General features: G+C 45.3%; 1 protein-coding gene and 1 long non-coding RNA gene across 8 annotated transcripts in view; both read right to left on the bottom strand.

Annotated features, from left to right (window-relative positions):
* RXRA (retinoid X receptor alpha) overlaps nucleotides 1-19,864 on the bottom strand; it is a 127,610-nt gene that overhangs the window by 96,360 nt on the left and 11,386 nt on the right. The window lies entirely within an intron of this gene.
* LOC309523827 lies at nucleotides 17,445-18,781 on the bottom strand. The gene is made up of 2 exons (XR_014215650.1): nucleotides 18,675-18,781; nucleotides 17,445-17,613 (listed from the first exon to the last, which is right to left on the bottom strand). It is a non-coding gene; the product is annotated as an uncharacterized lncRNA (long non-coding RNA).

The raw sequence follows: 19,864 nt of genomic DNA on the forward strand, positions 1-19,864 counted from the left end.
GGCAGGTGTGTTCGGCTCCATTTGTCCTCCGCTGCTTGCCCTGCCCCCTGCGTGGGCACATGCATGGGCGCGCACACACACACCCCACCCTGGGCGGCATGGAGTCATGCTCCTCCACTGCTACTAGCCACAATTGCTCTGCTCTGCCTCCACAGCTGGAGGCAGCAATGCCTCCGAATCCCAGTTGCTGGAAAACGCAAGAAGGCTCTTGTTCTTGAATCCTGCTTGCAGGTTTCCTATAACTGGCATCTGGGTGGCCAGTGTGATCTAGAAGCTTTTCTTATTTATTTTTTTATTCAAAAGGTGAAAAACTTTGCTAAGCTAAAAGCCTACAGGGCAAAGTGGATGCTTCCCATTGCACCCTAAATGATTCCCTGTGTGAACTGTGCCCATTTCCCATCTTCCTTGTAAATGCTGGCTGGGCCATGTAAATACTGGTCCAAAGTCAGCCAAAACAAACTTTCCACTGAGCTTGTCCCAAAAGAGAGAAAATGACTTAAGAGGGCCAAGTCAGTGGTAAACCCAAGAGGCTCCTAGCCCAGGAGTCCCCGCATTCTGTGGGGCATTTCAAGGGATCCTATGGTCCACATCAGAAGCTGCCTTATACAGAGTCGGACCTTCAGTCCATCTAGCTCAATACTGTCCACACTGACTGGTAGTGGCTCTCCAGGTCTCTTTTCCAGCCCTAGCAGTAGATGCCATGGGCAGAGCCGTGGCTACAGGGTTTCAGCCTGTGTGTGTGCATAAGCAAATGTACGTGGGGTGTGTGCCAAACTGGGTCTTTGACCCGGGTGAAACAAAGCCTAGTTCAATCACCATTGCATTGGGGATTGAACCTGAGACTTGCATGCAAAGCAGATGCTCTGCTGCTGAACTGCTTCTAGAAAATAAGATTCTAGGCCTCATTGTTTTGAAGAAAGGGCTGACTTAAATTTGAAAGTCACGTTAGTTGGAAGTCAGGCCATAGCTCTATTTGCCTCAGTGCACTCACTGGCAGTGGCTCTCCAGAATTTTTTACTGGGGACTCTTTCCCAGCCCTACCTAGGGATGGAACATGAGGCCTTCTGCATGCCAAGCAGGTACTCTGACACTGAGCTACAGCCCTTCCCACTTCATAGCAGAGGCTGCTCCCGAGATGTCTTAAGCAACTGTTTGGCTTGAGCTGCTGCAAATGAACACACTCCTGAAGACTGGGAAGAGTGCTCTGTCTGCCCTCACAGGATCCTCCCTGCTTAGGAATTCAAGAAGGATTCTTGGCTAATCCACACAACAAATGAAGAAAGAGAGAGAGAGAGAGGAAGAAGAAGAGATCTTTTCCCTTCTTGCCTCCACTCAGCAGATTTTAACTCCTTTTTCGAAAAGCTGGTCTGTTTTTATTGCAAAGTTTTCTGGGGGGGAGGGAGTCGCAGGCGGGGGAATGCAATAAAGAAAACATCCTCCCAAAATGATGCAGCTTCTCCAAAATACGAAGTAATCCTACAGCACATTTTCTTTATTTAGATGGTCAGAAAATACTGGAACAAAAGAAGTAGCCTGATGCTGGGTGGTCCTCTCTAACACACACACACACACACACACACACACACACACCACTTCCTTGTTGAGTTGCAGGAAATTGGGAAACTGGCAGATGCATAACCGAGAAACCAGAGTTAGTATTCCTGCCCAAACAAGTTCAATAGAAGGAGGGGAGGGGACAGAGTTGGGTGCAAAAAACAACAACAAACCAACCCCTGGCTTCTCTCCTTCATTGGTAGTTTATATATTAGTTACGTCAAGGCTGGATTACTGCAATGCGCTCTCTGTGGGGCTTCCCTTGTGCTTGGTGCAGAAGCTACAGTTAGTGCAGAATGCTGCAGCACAATTGATTATAGGAATTAGACCCTGGCAGCATATAACAGCTGTGCTCAGAGATCTGCACTGGTTGCTAATTTGCTACCGGGCCAAGTTCAAATTGTTACAATTAGTAAATAAAGCCCTTAATGACTTGGGACCAGTTTACCAGTGAGATTGCCTTACTCCCATATGTGCCCGCTCAGCTACTTTGATTTGCAGAACTGGCACTGTTATAGGTGTCACATAATATAGGTGTCACATAATGTGAGAAATCAATCTTTTAATGTGAAAACTCCCATGCACCATGACTGTGTTCTTTCCAATAACTGCTAAAACCACTTTTGTTTATACACATACCCAGGTATGTAGAATGCTGACATGTGTTTTTATTTGTTTTTAGTTTAATGCTGATCTTAAATATTTTTGTAACACTTAAAATAGTTGTTTTCAAATGCATACTTTTCTGGGTTTGGTGTTTGTTTGTTTGTTTTACTCAATTCATAAATTTAGTGCTTTGAGGAGGTTCTTTTTTTAACTGAGCGGTGTATAAATTTTATGAAATACATAATCCATGCCTTGCAAGGTTGTTGTGAAAGTAAGATTTTACGCACACACGCACACACCAGCCTGGATTTTGCAAGAGAAGTAGGATGGATGAAACACTCTGTGTTCCCACCAATAGGAGATATTCCATATTTGTTTGCGAGATCATAAACCTCATGAATATATACACTTTTACGCACACTTTTCTATAGATGTGTATTTTAAAGACATTTGTTGGAGAACAGCATTGCAAAATTCAGAAACGTCCAAATTTTGAAGGATAGATGATTTCTAGTTCTCAGATTTTTGGTTCACATTTTGTTTCAGAAAGTGCAATTCTGATATATTCACCATCAAATTCAAACTGAATCTAATTTCTTCCCTATTCCCTGCCCCACTTGTCCCAATCCTGCCAAAATCGCGCTCCATTTGGCAGGGCTGGTGTGTCCCGACAGTCCTTTGTGAACTGACTGCTTTTTAAGGAAAGAGCTTTTTAACAGTGCTGTACTGTTTTCATTATCTGCATTTTAATAGATTTGTTTTTTATGTTGTTTTAATTCTGTAAGAACTTACTTTTTAAAAATTATATTTCCTATATTTTTAGCTTTTTTGTATTTTTATCTGTGTTGTTTTGTGCAGTCCAACTTGAGTCCAGGTCCAGAGAAAAGGCAGGATATAAATAAAAGTAACAACAACAGCATTATAAATAACTGGTGCTTCCTTGGAAATCCCTGAGAAGTTTTGCCTGAGGAGGAACCCGCCCTGTTCACACACAAAAATGTTAACTTCACTGACTCTGTCAATATTCACTGCAAAGCAAAACTTCCAGTTTGGCACCGTGCTAGTAGAACGAAAGTTGGTGTATACGTGTGTGCCACAATCATATGTCACCAATTTCAAACAACATCTCTATTTTGGTACATATTATTACTTATTAAAATAAGTAAATAAATGGGGGCAAGGAAACTTAAATGAGCATTACATCACGTTTTAGACTTGAGGACTCAAAATAAAACCTGGCGTGTATGTTTACAAAGGGATTCTTTGTCTGAAGGTCAAATAAAAGCACCCATTTTTCAAGGGAGGACATAAAGAAAGTCATTGCAAGGGGGAATTTAGGAAGACCTTTCCTCCACCCTCTACCCCTGGGATCCTGGCTCTCTGGGCCCTCCTCTCCTTTGAGATATTCTCCGCCCCAGCATCATCTCTCCAGCTCTGCTCCCAGTGACACACATCAGCAGGGCTCAAAGATTTATCTGTTTTTGGACAGCTTGTTCCTCAGCACTTCAGCACCTTGGAATGCAACGGCGCAACTTCCCAGACAAGTGACTCCCTTGTGAACTGTGACAGCTTGTTTGTCAATGGAGCCCAGAACGTGTCTGGTTGGGTGGGTGGACAATGGCAAGGCCATAACCTCTGGCAAGGACGTACAGCGCCACTTCAGTGGTGAGAGCCCTGTAGCCAACCATGAATTAAAGCCGGGCGTTGTAGTCCGTCTAAGGCCTGGGGACCCGGGTTAAAATCCATAAACCTCACTGGGCAGTGTGGTGTGAAGGTTAATAGTGTTGGATTTGGGCCTGGGAGAGACCAGGGTTTGAATCTCCACTCAGCCATGAAGCTCGCTGGGTGATCTTCAGCCAGTTGCTGCCTCTCAGTACAACCTACCTCACAGGGTTCTTGTGGGTATTAAATGAGTATAGGCAGAACCATGTATACCACCTTGAGCTCTTTGGAGAAAAAGGTGCATCATCATCATTATTATTATTATTATTATATTTATTAAATTTGTATACCAACCTACACCCGTAGATCTCAGGGCAGTTCACAACATAAAAACACAGCATGGAAAATATGAAATGAACAATCAAAAGAAAAAGATCCCCCAAGACATTTTAAAAGGGCATTGGGTGTCAATCAACCAAGGCCTGGTTAAAGAGGAACTTTTTTGCCTGGCGCCTAAAGGTATATGATGAAGGCGCCAGGCAAAACACCCTGGGGAGAGCACTCCACCAAAAGGGAGCCACTGCAGAAAAGGCCCTTTCTCATGTTGCCACCCTCTGGACCTCTTGTGAAGGAGGCACACAAAGAAGGGCCTCAGATGGTGATGTCAGGGTGTAGGTAGGTTCATTTGGAGAGAGGCAGTCCTTGAGGTATTGCAGTCCTGAGCCATTTAAGGCTTTATAGGTCAAACAAGCACTTTGAACCGGCAAAAAAACTAATTGGTAGCCAGAGCAGTCAGGCCAGGATCAGTGTAATATGTTCAAACCATCTTGTCCCAGTGAGCAACCTGGCCGCCGAATTTTGTACAAGCTGAAGTTTCCAAAACCCTTCAGAGGCAGCCCTATGAACAACACGTTGCAGTAACTGGTGCAATAAACAACTAGAAAAAATATTAATATGGAAGATAAAATTAGTAAAGTATATTTTAATCAGGATTTATGGGTTGTTATTATTATAGTTAACATGAGAGAATTCTGTTCACTTATTTGTCATGTTTGCAAATTTGCAAACCATACAAAGGTTTTGCGACGATCCGGCAGCATTTCAGCCTGACCCCACTTACAGGGTTCTTGTGAGGACTAAATGGAGAGCAGAGAACGAACCATACCTGCCACCTTGAGCACCTTGAAGGAAAAGATGGGGTATAAATGTATGAAACAAATAAAATAAATAAACCTCAGGTCTGCCACTATGTCAGCCACTGTTTAGATGCCGGTAGCAAACACTGCTTTGCTCATCTGAGGATGTGTGGAATGGCTTTGACAAAGAAGGTGGGAGTCAGAAAGACACCTCCCCATCACCACAAAAAAAATTAAGGCCTGCAAAGATATTTTCTGGCCCTGATAAACAGACAAGAGAGCTTTGTGATAATTCCGGTTGTCCTGGGGATTCCCATTCCCAACCACCCTCCAGTTCTTAGTCCTATGTCCACACCCAAGCCATGCCACTAAGACTGCATGTCTCTGACTTTAGCAACAAGCTGTCTATTTCTGATGTGCTGTGGCGAGGCTAGAGTTGCTACTGCAGGCTATTTATAGGTCATTTAAAATACTTTCCACTCTGCCTGCCCCTTTCCACAATAATTGATTTTTTATGATGATGATGATGATAGAGCAGCCATTTCCTTAGAGGTTCATCACAGAATCATAGAATTGTAGAGTTGGAAGGGACCCAAAAGCAATCTAGTCCAACCCGCGGCAATGCAAGTATCACAGCTAAATAATCCCTGGCAGATATGTCAGTACAGTCATACCTCTTGTTATGTTAGCTTCAAGTTATGTCTTTTCAGGTTGTGTCACGCGGCAACCCGGAAGTACCGGAAAGGGTTACTTCCGGGTTTCGCTGCTCACGCATGCGCAGACATTCAAAATGATGTCATGCACATGCGCAGAAGCAGCAAATCACAACCCATGCATGCGCTGAGGCGGGTTGCGTTCCTTTCAGTTTGCGAACGGCGCTCTGGAACGGATCCTGTTTGCAACCAGAGGTACCACTGTATGTCTTTAGCTCACCTTTTTCTGGCCTGGCACCCAGGGAGTTCCTAACCTGGAGCAAAACCTGCAAATCTCTTTCACATGCAGCCACACATCCAGGACCCTTCACCCTGGACGGGGTGGTGCAAGAGACTCGGTGCTACCTTGGTAAAAGTAGCAGCGATTCAGCACAATGTGTATGTTGCGGTTCTGCAGGAATGCCTAATGTGGTATTATGCAAGGAACTTGGCTGAATGAGAATCTCAACCAGATGCTGGACTGGAGAGGCCATTGGTCTGATCCACCAGCGCTCTTCTTCTTGAAAACCTGTAGGGAAACTCTGAAGGCAAGAGACTCACTGAAAGAGAGCCTCAAAAGTTCAGTTTCCAGAAGAGTATATAAAAACTTAAGGGCCTGGCAGCTGGATCTGGCCAATGGCACATCTAGTCCAGCCTCCCGTTCTCACAGTGGTCAATCAGATGCTTGTGGGAAACCAGGGAACAGGACCTGAGCACAAGAGCCCTCTCTGCTCCCTCAGTTTCCAGAGACTGGCATTCAGAAGCATTACTGCCTCTTTACCACGGAGGCAGGGCAGAGCTGCCATGCTTGGTAGCCACCCATGGTCTTGTCCTCCGCGAATTTCTCCAGTCCTCAAGCCTTCCAAACTGGTGGACCTCACTGCCTCTTGCAGGAGTGAGTTCCACAGTTTGACTCTGTGCCGCATGAAGAAGGACTTTATTTTATCTGTCCTGAATCTCCCACCATTCAGCTTCACTGGATGACCGCCATATCCAATGTTATGAGAGGGAGACAAGCTATTCTCTGTCCACTTTCTCCTTGCCATGCAGAACTTTATAAACTTAATGTTATGTCACCTCTTCCTTGCCTGTTCCCTAAACTAAAAAATCCCAAACATTTCCTAATGGGCAAGTCACTTACCTGATATTGCAACAAGTGCTTCCTATCTGCTTTCAAACCCATATTCACAACCTTAGGGTCTGGAAACTTGCTTCTTTAAATACAACAACAGAGCACATTCTCCCAGCAGTGTTTGTTCACCCCAGACCATGATCACTCTACCCCTTGATCATTTTGGTTGTACTTTTCTGAATCTTTCCCAACTCTCAAGTATCCTTTTTTAGGTGAGGCGGCCAGTATAGTATAGTATAATTTCAAAAGGAGCAATACTGGCAGGTGTGCTAATTTTCTCCTGCTGCAGAGGAACTCATATGCCGCTACACCATCAAATCATTTTCCACTAATGTACTCAGCGGCAAAGAATTTATGGCTTCCCGGAGACGGAGTCATCAATAGGGTTCCTGCTCTCTGCTTAGGCAACAGGCACCTTCAGGAATCTCTGTTGTGCCTTACTAATTACAGGTATCCTATCACCATCTTTGCCTTTCTTCTGCAAGAGCTGTGACCTAATTTCCTGGTCCCTGGAGGGGGCGGTGGCAGCAAGGGATGGGGAGACAGAACTTCAGAAAAGCTCTCAATTGATTTTGCAAAGGAAAAACAACATATGATGCTTTCAGCCTAAGGAGCGCCGTGAAAAGACAGTACCACAAAAAGTAAGGTTTGGCGGGCCCTTTTTCATTCGTTATTTGCTTACAGGCTGCTTAATGCCAATGTAGCCTTCTTTTGGAGCAGAGCAGTTTCCACCTCCCAATCTCTTTCCCTCCATGGTTCAATCCATTTTCAGAGCGCTATCGCTGTGATTCCTGTTTATGTGAGGCTGGACGAGATGACCCTTGGGGTGCCTTCCAGCTCTACAATTCTACAATTTCAAGAACTCTGGGTAACAAGGAAGAGCCTGGGTGGGCACAGGTAAGAGCTGAAAATATGTTTCACTCTAGATGGCCCGATGGCCTAATTCTGTGGAAGGTGACTTCCTAGTATTGAGACACCATAGTGCGAAAATTGCAACTGATGAATCTTTGTTTATTTCCTGATTTATTTACAGTGGTAATAATAATAATAATAATTTATTATTTATACCCCGCCCATCTGGCTGGGTGTCCCCAGCCACTCTGGGCGGCTTCCATAAAAACCAAAAATACAGTAAAATATCACACGTTAAAAACTTCCCTGAACAGGGCTGCCTTAAGATGTCTTCTGAATGTCAGGTAGTTGTTTATCGTTTTGACATCTGCTGGAAGGGTGTTCCACAGGGCAGGTGCCACTACCGAGAAGGCCCTCTGCCTGGTTCCCTGTAGCTTTGCTTCTCGCAATGAGGGAACCGCCAGAAGGCCCTCGGCGCTGGACCTCAGCGTCCGGGCAGAATGATGGGGGTGGAGACGCTCCTTCAGGTATACTGGACCGAAGCCGTTTAGGGCTTTAAAGGTCAGCACCAACACTTTGAATTGTGCTCGGAAACGTACTGGGAGCCAATGTAGGTCTTTCAAGACCGGTGTTATATGGTCTCGGCGGCCGCCCCCAGTCACCAGTCTAGCTGCCGCATTCTGCATTAGTTGTAGTTTCCGAGTCACCTTCAAAGGTAGCCCCACGTAGAGTGCATTGCAGTAGTCCAAGCGGGAGATAACCAGAGCATGCACCACTCTGGCGAGACAGTCCGCAGGCAGATACGTACCAGCCTACGTACCAGATGGAGCTGGTAAACAGCTGCCCTGGACACAGATTTAACCTGTGCCTCCATGGACAGCTGTGAGTCCAAAATGACTCCCAGGCTGCGCACCTGGTCCTTCAGGGGCACAGTTACCCCATTCAGGACCAGGGAATCCTCCACACCTGCCCGCCTCCTGTCCCCCAAAAACAGTACTTCTGTCTTGTCAGGATTCAACCTCAATCTGTTAGCCGCCATCCATCTTCCAACCGCCTCCAGACACTCATGCAGGACCTTCACCGCCTTCACTGGTTCTGATTTAAAAGAGAGGTAGAGCTGGTACCTCTGGATACGAATGGGATCCGTTCTGGAGCCCCATTCGCATCCTAAAGCAAATGCAACCCGCGTCTGCGCGTGCGCGGGTTGCAATTCGTCGCTTCTGCGAATGCGCGTGAAATCATTTTGACCATCTGCGCATGCACGAGTGGCAAAACCTGGAAGTAGCGCATTCCGTTACTTCTGGGTCACCGTGGAGCGCAACCTGAAAACGCTCAACCTGAAGCAACTTCAGTCCGAGGTATGACCATAGCTGCCAACTTTCAGATTTGAAAATAAGGAATCAGCAGCCTCGAAAATAAGGGATCAGCAGCCTCAGCAGTCCCAGGGACAGTCTACGGGATAGCTAACAATCCGGGATAGCAGCAGAAAGCAGTGGGAAACGGCACTGGAATAAGGGGATTTCCCACAAAAAAAGGGAAGGTTGACAGCTATGGGTGTGACTGTACTTTGTTGTAGAATTTTGTAAGCCTCCAAAGCGGTTTACAAAAAAGATGAAACAGTAGAACAGTATTTTTGATTAGAACAGTATTTTTGAAAAGTTAAAATGGCAATAGTTAAAAACAGATTAAAACTCACATCAGCTTTCTAAACATCTGAGTAGGCAGGTGCTGAAAAGTGTACGTTGAAGGGTACATTGGAAAGAACATGGTCGTTGTGCCTGTCTGATGTCAATAGGCAGGGAGTTCCAAAGTGCAGGTGCTGCCACACTAAAATATTTATTCTTTATAAACGTGCAACAGGTATTATGTGACACCTGTAACAGTGCCAGTTCCATCAATAGGAGCAGTCATGTGATCATATACGGGGTAAGGCAATCTCACAGGTAAACTGGGCCCAAGTTGTTAAGGGTTTTATATACATATTGAACTCAGTAGGAAATCAGCAACCATCTTTCAACACAAGTGTTGCATGTTGCCAAGGCCTATCAGCAATCCTATTGCAGCATTCTGCCCTAACTGGCAGTTTCCAGGTCAAGTGAAGCCCCACAATCAGCACACTGCAGTAATCCAGTCTTTATGTAACCAATGCATGACCAGGTATCCCAGTCCAAGAATGGCTGCAGCTGTCAAACCGATTACAGTTGGTACGGCAGCTGGCAAATATAGCAAATAGGAAAGTATATATTTTCAAGTATCAGTAACGTACACCTGGGGTAGGAAATCTCAGGTCCAGAGCTGAATATGGCTCCCCAGGCATAACCAGGCCACACCCCTGTTTTCATACCACACCCCTCACTGCTTTACACCTTCCTTGAGTGTTTTGATTGCAGTGTGTCCTTGAGTTCTGATGATGCTGGTCTACAGTACGTTTGAATAACTGGTACCCATTGCTCTGCCTACTGTTGCCTCTGTCCCTGCCCACCACTACCATGTGGCCCCAGGTGGGTTACCCAGAAGGGAACACAGTCCTCAGGCTGAAAAACCTCTATACATTGTGAAATTAGCTTTTCATGGCCCAGAAGATTTCTGCTTTTTTATTATTTCAAGCACAGAATATTACACACAACATCCACTTTTGACTACACACATTAACCTTAGAGCATAAGAACGTAAGAAGAGGCAGCTAGGTCAGGCCAGTGACACTTCTGGCCTAGCGTCCGGTTCTCACGGTGCTCAAACAGATGCCCGTATTGGAAACCTGCAAGCAGGATTTGACCACAAGAGTCCTTTCCCCTCCTGCAGTTTTCCAGCAACTAGTATTCAGGGGCATCGCTGCTTATGGCTGTGGAGACAAGAGCATAGCCATCAGGGCAAGTAGTCCTCTCCTCCGCCATGAATTTGTCCAATCCTCTTTCAAAGCAATCTAGGCTAGTGGGCCCCACTGGCTCCTGTGGGATGGAGTTCCATAGTTTAACTCTGCATGAAGAAGCACTTCCTTTTATCTGTCTGGAATCTACCAACATTCGGTTTCATTGGACATCTACGCGTTCTAGTGTTACAAGAAAGAGAGAGAAAACTTTTCTCCCTCTGCTTTCTCCATGCCATGGATATTTTTTGAAACTTCTATCATGTTGCCTTTCACTTGCGTAAATAAAGCTATTTCACTCTCTGAAATCATGGCAGCTAGTGGTACTCACTGGGTGGGGTGGGGAGGACCAGCTGAACATCCTGCTTAAGGCATCCTCTGCTCTCCCAAAACAGGGGGTGGAATCTGCCTGTGCTCTGCTGTTTAGATCATGGAACTCTGCAGCCATGGGACGTGGTCCAAGAGGACGCCTTTTTCCCACTCTCCCTTCCCCCCACGGAGGCCGGGCTCTTAAAGACTTCATTAGCTCTGCTATAATGAGGTCCCTGCACTTACGGATGGTCATTATCCCTTTCAGAGAGGGAGGATAATTGTTAATGAGCAGATAAGTCCCTGCAATGTATGGGAAGGATCAAGGAGTTCATAGGAAGCAGGAAGATGTGGAGGAACAAATTAGCAGGAAGTTATGGTCTCTACCAGAGAAGGATAGAAAGGCTTGACCCATTCTTTTGTGAGGGGTTTAAACCATGGGTGTTGAACCCACAGCTGTAGCTTGGATAAGAGCCACCAACCTGTTTCAAGTGGCCAGCCAACCCCTGAACTGGCACTGTTTCATGTGGCACATAATATCCAATCTGCTTTTGTGAGAACTTGATATTTTAGTGGGGCAGCACCTTCAGTGGAACTCCCTGCCTATTGGTAGCAGGCAGGTGCCTTCACTGTACCCTTTTCAGAGCAAAAGTTGCCCTCTGTCAAAACAGAGACAGGGGGGATGTGTCACTGTTAATTCTCCTTGACCTCTTAGCGGCTTTCAGTATCATTGTTCAAATGATCCTTCTGGAGTGGCTATTTGAGTTAGGAGTGGGTGGCACTACTTTGCAGTGGTTCTGGTCCTACTTGGGTGGTTGTTTCTAGAGAGCTTTGGCCCCATAGGGCTCTCAGTGTAGGGTTTCCCCTATATAGGCAGGTCACAAAATGACACTCTAAAACCTATGTTTCTGTTGTCACAACAGAATTTCTAGGCGCCATTACTTGGGAAATGATTATGCTTATTATTATTATTTAAATTTCTGTATATTTGAAAGAAAAAATCTCAAAGTGGTTTACAACATGTTAAAACATAAAATAAAATAATCCAAAATAAAACAAATTCAAGCTTCAAGGAAAATATTTCAGATCCTTTTCTAAGCACCAGTTTGCTTTCCCCGTATTTATTTACCTACTTAATTTATTTAGCTGACCCATGGCAGAAGTAATCTAGGAAGCCAGTGCGGTATAGTGGTTAGAGTAAACTCTTCTGCTCACCTGTTTAAGAAAGCTAGAGGGGCAAGGCAGATGGGGATGTTAGTTGCCAACCTGGCATCCAGAGATCTCCACGTGGTCACAATTGGACCCGTGCCAGTTGCAAAACGTGCCTGGCACCTGGGGAATTTTGAACACTGTTTACCAGGGTTTGATTTTATCCCCTAGATGCTCTTTAACATCTACATGAAACCACTGAGTGCGGTTTTCCAGAGGTTTGGAGAACGTTGTCAGCAATATGCTGGTGACACACAACGATACCTTTCCTTTACACCTGCAGGTGAGGCAGTGGATGTGCTGGACAGTCGTCTTGACTTGGTAATGGACTGGATGAGAGCCAACAAACTGGAGCTCAATCCAGATAAGGCGGAGGCACTCTTAGTGGGCAGTTCCCTAGACCGAATGGCAGGAAGGCTGCCTGCTCTTGATGGGGTTACATTCCCTCTGAAGGAGCCGGTATGCAGCTTGGGGGTACTCCAGGATCCATTGCTGACATTTGAGGCTCAGGTGGCCTCAGAGGCACAGAGTGCCTTCCATCAACTATGCCCCTATCTGGACAAGGATAGCCTAACTTCTGTTGCCAATGCTCTAGTAACCTCTAGGCTTGTTTGCTATAACACGCTATATGTGGGGCTGCCTCTGAAGATGGTTCAGGAAGTTCAAGTAGTGCAACATTCAGTTGCCAGGTTGTTCACTGGGGCAAGACACTCTGAACATATTACACCGATCCTGGTCTGACTGCCCTGCATTTATTAAATAAATAAATAAATTCAGGCAATGCTTTTCAGGACACTGTTTTTCAATATGATTTTGTGTAATAAACATACTTTTGCAAAGCAATTTCTCCTAATATGCACATTCTTTGTAAAGCATTTTTGCCTGATATAATGCATCTTTGTTAATGTCTGTCGTTACTGATAATTTTATTGTTTTATCTTCTTTGTAAACTGTTTTGAATGGTTTTTCTTAAATAAGTGGTGCATAAATTGTAATAAATAAATAAGTAAATAAAATAAAATAAAATATGAATGATTTTTAGAAAAGAAAATAGTCAGCAAGAATAGGATGGAGAGCCCTCCCTGCATAATGCCAGCAAAAACTGAACAGCTGTGCTCCAGAAGTCAGCCAACCCACAGCTCCAGCTAAGAAGCGGATTGAGCAAGGGAAGGCGACATTCCCAGGAACTCCACACAGCCAAAGGATCAGGGAGGGGGAAGCCTCTGCACACAGATAGGCTGGAGGGAAGAAACTTACCCTGCCCATCAAAGCCATGCTGATATCAGAAGCGTTTGCATTGCACAAGGACTGGGCAGGTCACCCGGGTTGAACCATCAAATAATGCAGGTGGGATAAAAAAAGGTACCTCAAGCTTCCTGATAGCTGTCCAGATGTCCCAAGAGAACCCCCTGAGCAGGACCTGATGCAATAGCAACACTCCCACCTTGCAATTTCCAGCGACTGAAATTCAAAGCCAGACTACCCCTGGGCATGAAAGTTCTGCTTTCACAGTAGACCTCCAGATGGAGAGTCCTGCTGGATCAGACCAAAGATCTATCTAGTCCAGCACCCTCCTTTCATAGTGGCCAACCAAATGCCACAATGGGGAGCCCACAAGCAGGACCCAAATGTAACAGTGACTCTTCCCATCTGCAATTTCCACACCTGCTGTCTAGAAGTGTACTGCCTCCAAGGGAGGAGGGATGGAAGAACAAAAAATGTGTTTTACACAAAGTTGGGTCTGTACTGACTGGCAGCAGCTCTCCAAGATTTCAGGCAGAGGACCTTTCCAGCTCTGCTAGATTATTGAATCTGGGACCTCCTGCATATAAATCAGACACTCTGCCACTAAGCTGTGGCTTTCCCCCGCAAAATACAGTAAGTTCCTAGTCTTCATGGTTCTGAAGAAATAAGAACTTGGAACCTTCTGCATGCAAAGCAGGTGCTCTACCACTGATCTACAGTCCTTCTCTGTAGGTAGCACCCAGCCGGCAGCACATATGAATCTTATACGCAAAAGGAGCAAACACCATCCTGCCAAAGATTGCGGTCTACACAACCTCCAGTATCTCAGAAGTGAAGACTAATTTCGCCACCAGTGCAATAGAAACTTTCTGCTGCATGGCTGGCAAGGGAGCAGTATGAGTAATCTGCAAAGAAATGGGCAAGAGATGTGGGTTTCTCAGGAACTGGTTTCCTCCTTGAAAGCAACAGCAAGCAGGCAACCTTTTCCTGAAAGTGAGTTCACCTAGAAGTCCCCAGACAAGCCTTGTGGCTCACCAACTCTGAGCCACGTGTGATGAGGGCAATCAGTGTGCATAAGTAGTACATGGAAGGTGCGCCAAATCTAGGGAACCAAGGTGCCTTTGGCCCCCTCAATATTTGTTTGAAGGGGGCCAGAACCCTTTAATGTTGAGGGTGCTCTGTGCATGTTAAAGGTAAAGGGGACCCCTGACCATTAGGTCCAGTTGTGGCCGACTCTGGGGTTGCGGCGCTCATCTCGCTTTACTGGCCAAGGGAGCCGGCATACAGCTTCTGGGTCATGTGGCCAGCTTCTGATGAACCAGAGCAGCACGTGGAAACACCATTTACCTTCCCACCGGAGCGGTACCTATTTATCTACTTGTACTTTGACGTGCTTTCGAACTGCTAGGTTGGCAGGATCTGGAACTGAGCAACGGGAGCTCACCCCGTCGCGGGGATTCAAACCGCCAACCTTCTGATTGACAAGTCCTAGGCTCTGTGGTTTAACCCACAGCGCCACCTGCATCCCTCTGTGCATGTTGGGTGCATGTAATTGCATGTCACAGCTTCAGTGTCCAGCTTCATCACAGCGCTCTGTCTCCTCCAGAGACTGCAACATCACGGAAGTCTGCACTGGCCTATGCCGTGTCAGGGGACATGTGTGACGTCACACATAAGTGATGCATGCTGGGACCTCTCAATCTTGGGAGCAACCTGGCACCTCTGGCACATGGTGCTTATGTGCCTTGAGGGCCCCAAAATCCCATTGCACACCAGTAACATGTAAAGAGAAATGGGGAAGAAGATATTTTTTCCACTTCCAAGCTGGAAGAAGCAAAGCCTTTTATAAAACACACATAAGCTGAGTTATACAGATAAATCTGTTGATGACACAGTAATTCAAAAGCAGAATTGGGCATCTGTCCAAAGCAGACAAATCAAACCAAAGAATCAAAAACAATCTTAATTAAACAATTGGCTCCATAATAAGCTTCCCATATTAGAATTCTGCACCATACTGTATGCACTGACAGCAGGATTGTGGCAGTGGATGGGAGGACAGCAAAAGAGACGACTTATCTAAATATCATTGCAAATCTTATGGGGTTAATAATAATAAAAATTTTATTATTTATAACCAGCCCACATGGGTGGCTTCCAACACATATAAAATCATAAAATATGGTTTTGCAATCCCAAGATGCTGAATATGGAACTTAACAGAGGAGCATAAGTTTAAGTGGAGCCTGACTAGGTCTTAGGAAGAACTTTTTGACAGAAAGGGCTGTTTGACAGTGGAACGTTACTTCCTCCTACATTAGAGGCTTTTAAACAGGGGTCAGATGGCCACCTGTCAGGGATTCTTGGACTAGGGGGCCCTTGGAGTCCCTTTCTACTAAATAGTTCTATGATTCATTGAAAGGAGATTCCATCTAAATAGTAATAATAATAATAATAATAATAATAATAATAATAATAATAATAATAATTTTTTATTTATACCCCGCCCTCCCTGGCCAGAGCCAGACTCAGGGCAGCTAACACCAGTAAAATTACAATCAAAAAATAAAATAAAATAATAATCTGATTTAAAATACAGGTTAAAATATAATTTAAAATGCAGCCTTATTTTAATAGTATTAAATAGTATTAGGTATGTAGTAAATAGTATTTAATAGTATTAGGAAGAGCTTTCTGACACTAAGAATTGTTCAACAGAGTAACAGATTACCTCAAAAGGTGCTTGACTCTCCTTCACTGGAAGTTTTTAAGCAGGGTTTGAATGGCCACCTGTCAGGGATTCTCCTGCTGAGATTCCTGCATTGCAGGGGGTTGGACTAGATGACCCCTGGGGTACCTTCCAACTCTCTGATTCTATGATTCTATGATACATAAGCTTATTTAAATGCATTATTTAAATGTCTATTTAAATTCCTCCTAATATATGCATATTTCTACATATCGGTTGATTTCGAGAACCCCACAGCAAAATTCAGAGAAGTGTGATTTTTCAAAAGCATAGCTGCATTTTGGTTTGCCATAAGCAAATTACCGTATTTTTCACTCTATAGGATGCACCAGACCATAGGACACACCTTGTTTTAGAGGGGGAGAACAAGAAAAAAAAAATCTTCCCCTCTCTGCTCAGTGCCCCTTCAGCGAAGCTGCAGGAGAAACAGCCCCTTCCATTTCTCCTCCCGCTTGGCTGAAGGGGCGCTGCGCAGCTCTCCCTCTCTGCTGAAGCCAGGAGAGTCTCCAGCAAAAGGAACCCAAAGCCTGCGGAGCACAGCGGCTATCCCTCAAGCCTTCAGAGCGTAGTGCGAGTTCCCGCTGCGCTCCTCAGGTTTCGGGTTCCTTTTGTGTGTGTCCTACAGAGCGAAAAATACGGTAGTTAGCTTATCATGAAAATGTAAAAGAAAAATGGAATGACTCCTCCATCGCTAGATGGGGGTTAAACCTCCCCTTGTATAAGGTCATCAGGCACCCACCAACAGGGGTGCCAACTTGAATAAAATATTGTGGGGGCCCAGCTAAGCTCCGCCCTGCATGTGATCACATGATGCAGTGCACACACACCATTTGAATGGGAATGCCCATCAACTTTGTGGGGGCCGAAGCTGCCACAGCCCCTAGGAGTTGGCTCCTATGCCTACCAACTGAAGCTTGCAGCTTCATTCCTGTTGTGTATATGAGCAGAGAGACAGGATTCAGGACCTCACTTTCATCCAAAAGCAGGTGAAACATAAATAGTGAGTCAATAAACCCTCTCCAGCTATCTCTCAGTGCATACCAATAAATAGCAAATAGAAACAGCTGGAGGATCTTATAGCTCTTGCTCCATTGGAAAGGAGATAGTTATGTTAATATATTGGCCCATTAGGTTGGCACTTACTGTCCAAAGGCCGGCTCTAAATTTCTCGCCTCGAATAGACTTCCAGCAGTTCAATGAGAGAAAACCTCGTATAATAGCTGGGCCTAACAAGACACAGGCTCATTCTCAAAACAGGCCCCTTCCTCAGAATTGGTATTTGGAGACAGCTGGCATTTATCTGCAAACAATAGGGAGGGCCCACAGGGTGAGCTCATACTGCTTTTGGAAGTTGAAGGACATCAGCTTTGGTTATGTGGAAAGGTCAAGAGAAATGTGCCTCCCATGCCCTCACCCCATCAGCTCCTTGGGTTTTATTTTGAAAAAGTTAAGGTGATAGTCCTCGTGTTTGCTGGAAGAAGTCGGAAAAATCTAAAGGCTTGTAACCAAGCTCCTTTAAAAAGCCCAAACTTATTTTTCCTTCTAAACCCCCTGGATCCAGAACACTGAAAAGAGAATCTTACTCCTTTCTGAGAATTAATCTGGCAATGCTGACACATGCACACACACACACACACACACACACACACACACACCTGGCCCATAGCTGTCAACTTTTCCCTTTTCTTGCGAGGAATCCTATTCAGAATAAGGGAATTTCCCTTAAAAAAAGGAAAAAGTTGACAGGTATGCCCTAGCCAAAAGAAGAAGAAGCTGTTGAACTTTATCACCATAGATTCAGATCAAGCCCCTCCACTGCCCACTGCTATCTCCAGACTTCAGTCCCTCACCTGTGAAAGTGGGCAGCGTATTTTGCAAGTTCAGCGCACGGCAAAAACATGAGAGTTTGCAAGAACAGGCTTTGCCCATGGAAAGCTACATAATATTTTTTTGCAAAATCCAATCCATGTACAGCTTGCTTCAGAGCAAAAGAAGAGGAGGAAGAGCTCTCTGCCCATGAGGAGCATACAATGAAGAGCTCTGACAGCGCAGGAAAAATCATTAGTTAGGAAATTATGGAGCCACAACTAAGTTCACAGCAGAGGCAAGCATTGAGCAGAAAGCGAGATAAATAAGAGACATTATCACTTTTCACCTGACCACAACATACAAACCCACCACGTTACTCTTGCCTAGGGATGCAAAAACCTGTCCATTTCTGTTTCTCAATCTTCCAGTCTTAAATTCAGTTCCACATGTTTCCACGTCAGTATGCTTCTTCATTTTTTCAAATCCTTATAAAAAGAGCCAGGCACTAACGCCCCTGCTCAGGGCAGCCTCCCCACATACCGCCTGCCACCAGTTTGGGTCTTCTTCAGGGTGCTGCCCACGTCATCAGCAGAGGACGCCAATGTGGAGTCATGACAGCTGCCCCATGTCCTGCAGTGGAATATACTCCACTGTGCAGTCTGAGCAACCAGAGGAAGGAGAAGCACCTCTGGCAGCAGCAGTTGCAATAGGCACCTCTGGAGGGTTCATCAAGCCTTGGGGGAGCAGAAACTTGATTCTCAGTCGCCAAAAAAGGTGCCCAGACTTTTTGTGGTGCTCTCAAATAGAGAATCTTCAGATGCAAAATGAACCTGGCGCCCAGCTAATTTTGAACCCTGCTTACAATCCAAATCGGCCAAGCCAAATCATTCCTTAAGCCACTGGTCTTCAACCGGTGGGATGGGGGACCCACCAATGGGCCATGGCCTGGTCCATGGTAGGCCACAGCAGCAGCATGCAAATATATGGTAAAAAAAAAAAAGAAGAAATTGATTAAAAAGTGGGTCCTTGATCTGAAAAGGTTGATGATACCTGTTCTGGACTAGGGATGCAAAAATCTGTCCATTTTGCTTTCTCATTTTTACAATCTCCACATTTCACATCTGTTTGCTGGATCAAGCCTAAGAGGGCCCATCTACTCAGCATCTTGTCCTCACAGTAGCCACCCAAATGCCCTGCAAGCAGGATCCGTACACAAGAGCAACTCTTCCCTCCTTCAGTTTCCAGCAACTGGTAGGGTCTAAAGTCTGCTGTCTAAATTGCTGGGATGCAGCACTGACATGACCGATGAGAGAGAGAGAGAACACACTCAAGGGGCCCCCACTTCAGCTTTGCTTTTGTGCTCCCACCCCCTTGCACCAAGCCGATCCCCCAGATCCCAGTGTCCAGCCCTGTGGAGGAAATAAAGTTGCAAAGGGTAAGCAATGCAAATGACTGACTGAAAGAGAGAGACAGACAACGAACCCTGGTGATAAAAGAGAACTAAGGAAATGTAGCTTGGTGTGGAAGGTGGAAGCAAAGGCGTCAACAGCTCTGAGCTCCTCGCCCACATGGCAAGTGTCAACACATTCACCTTATCCAGTGGTGCTTTTTGGGGTAGCGGAGGAGGGAGAAGGCAGAAAGAATGCAAAACCCTGGCCCAGCTCCAAAGTTTTCTCCAGCAGAATAGAAGAGAAAGAGAGATGTCATTCCTTGCACTCTAATTGGCCTTCCCCCAATTTTTGCTCCATTCCTTCCTTTCTGCACCATTTCATGCTTATTCTGCTACGAAGCCAGACAATTGCTTTATAACTCTGGGGGACAGTTTGACCGTCTGTGAGTCAGACTGGAAGCAGGCGCACAGCAAATGCGGGAGAGGCCAAGCTTAGCACCCATTGGAAGAGATGAGGAACGGCTTTTGTTTTTAAATAATTGTCTCCTCCTTTTCGCCAAAGCTAAAATTTGTGTATATATGTACATATTTAGCACATATACATATAACACACACATATATATCCTTAATTTGATAATCCAGGCAGAAGGGGA

Source organism: Podarcis vaucheri, assembly GCF_965113315.1.
Source record: "Podarcis vaucheri genome assembly, chromosome: Z".
Lineage (NCBI taxonomy): Eukaryota > Metazoa > Chordata > Lepidosauria > Squamata > Lacertidae > Podarcis > Podarcis vaucheri.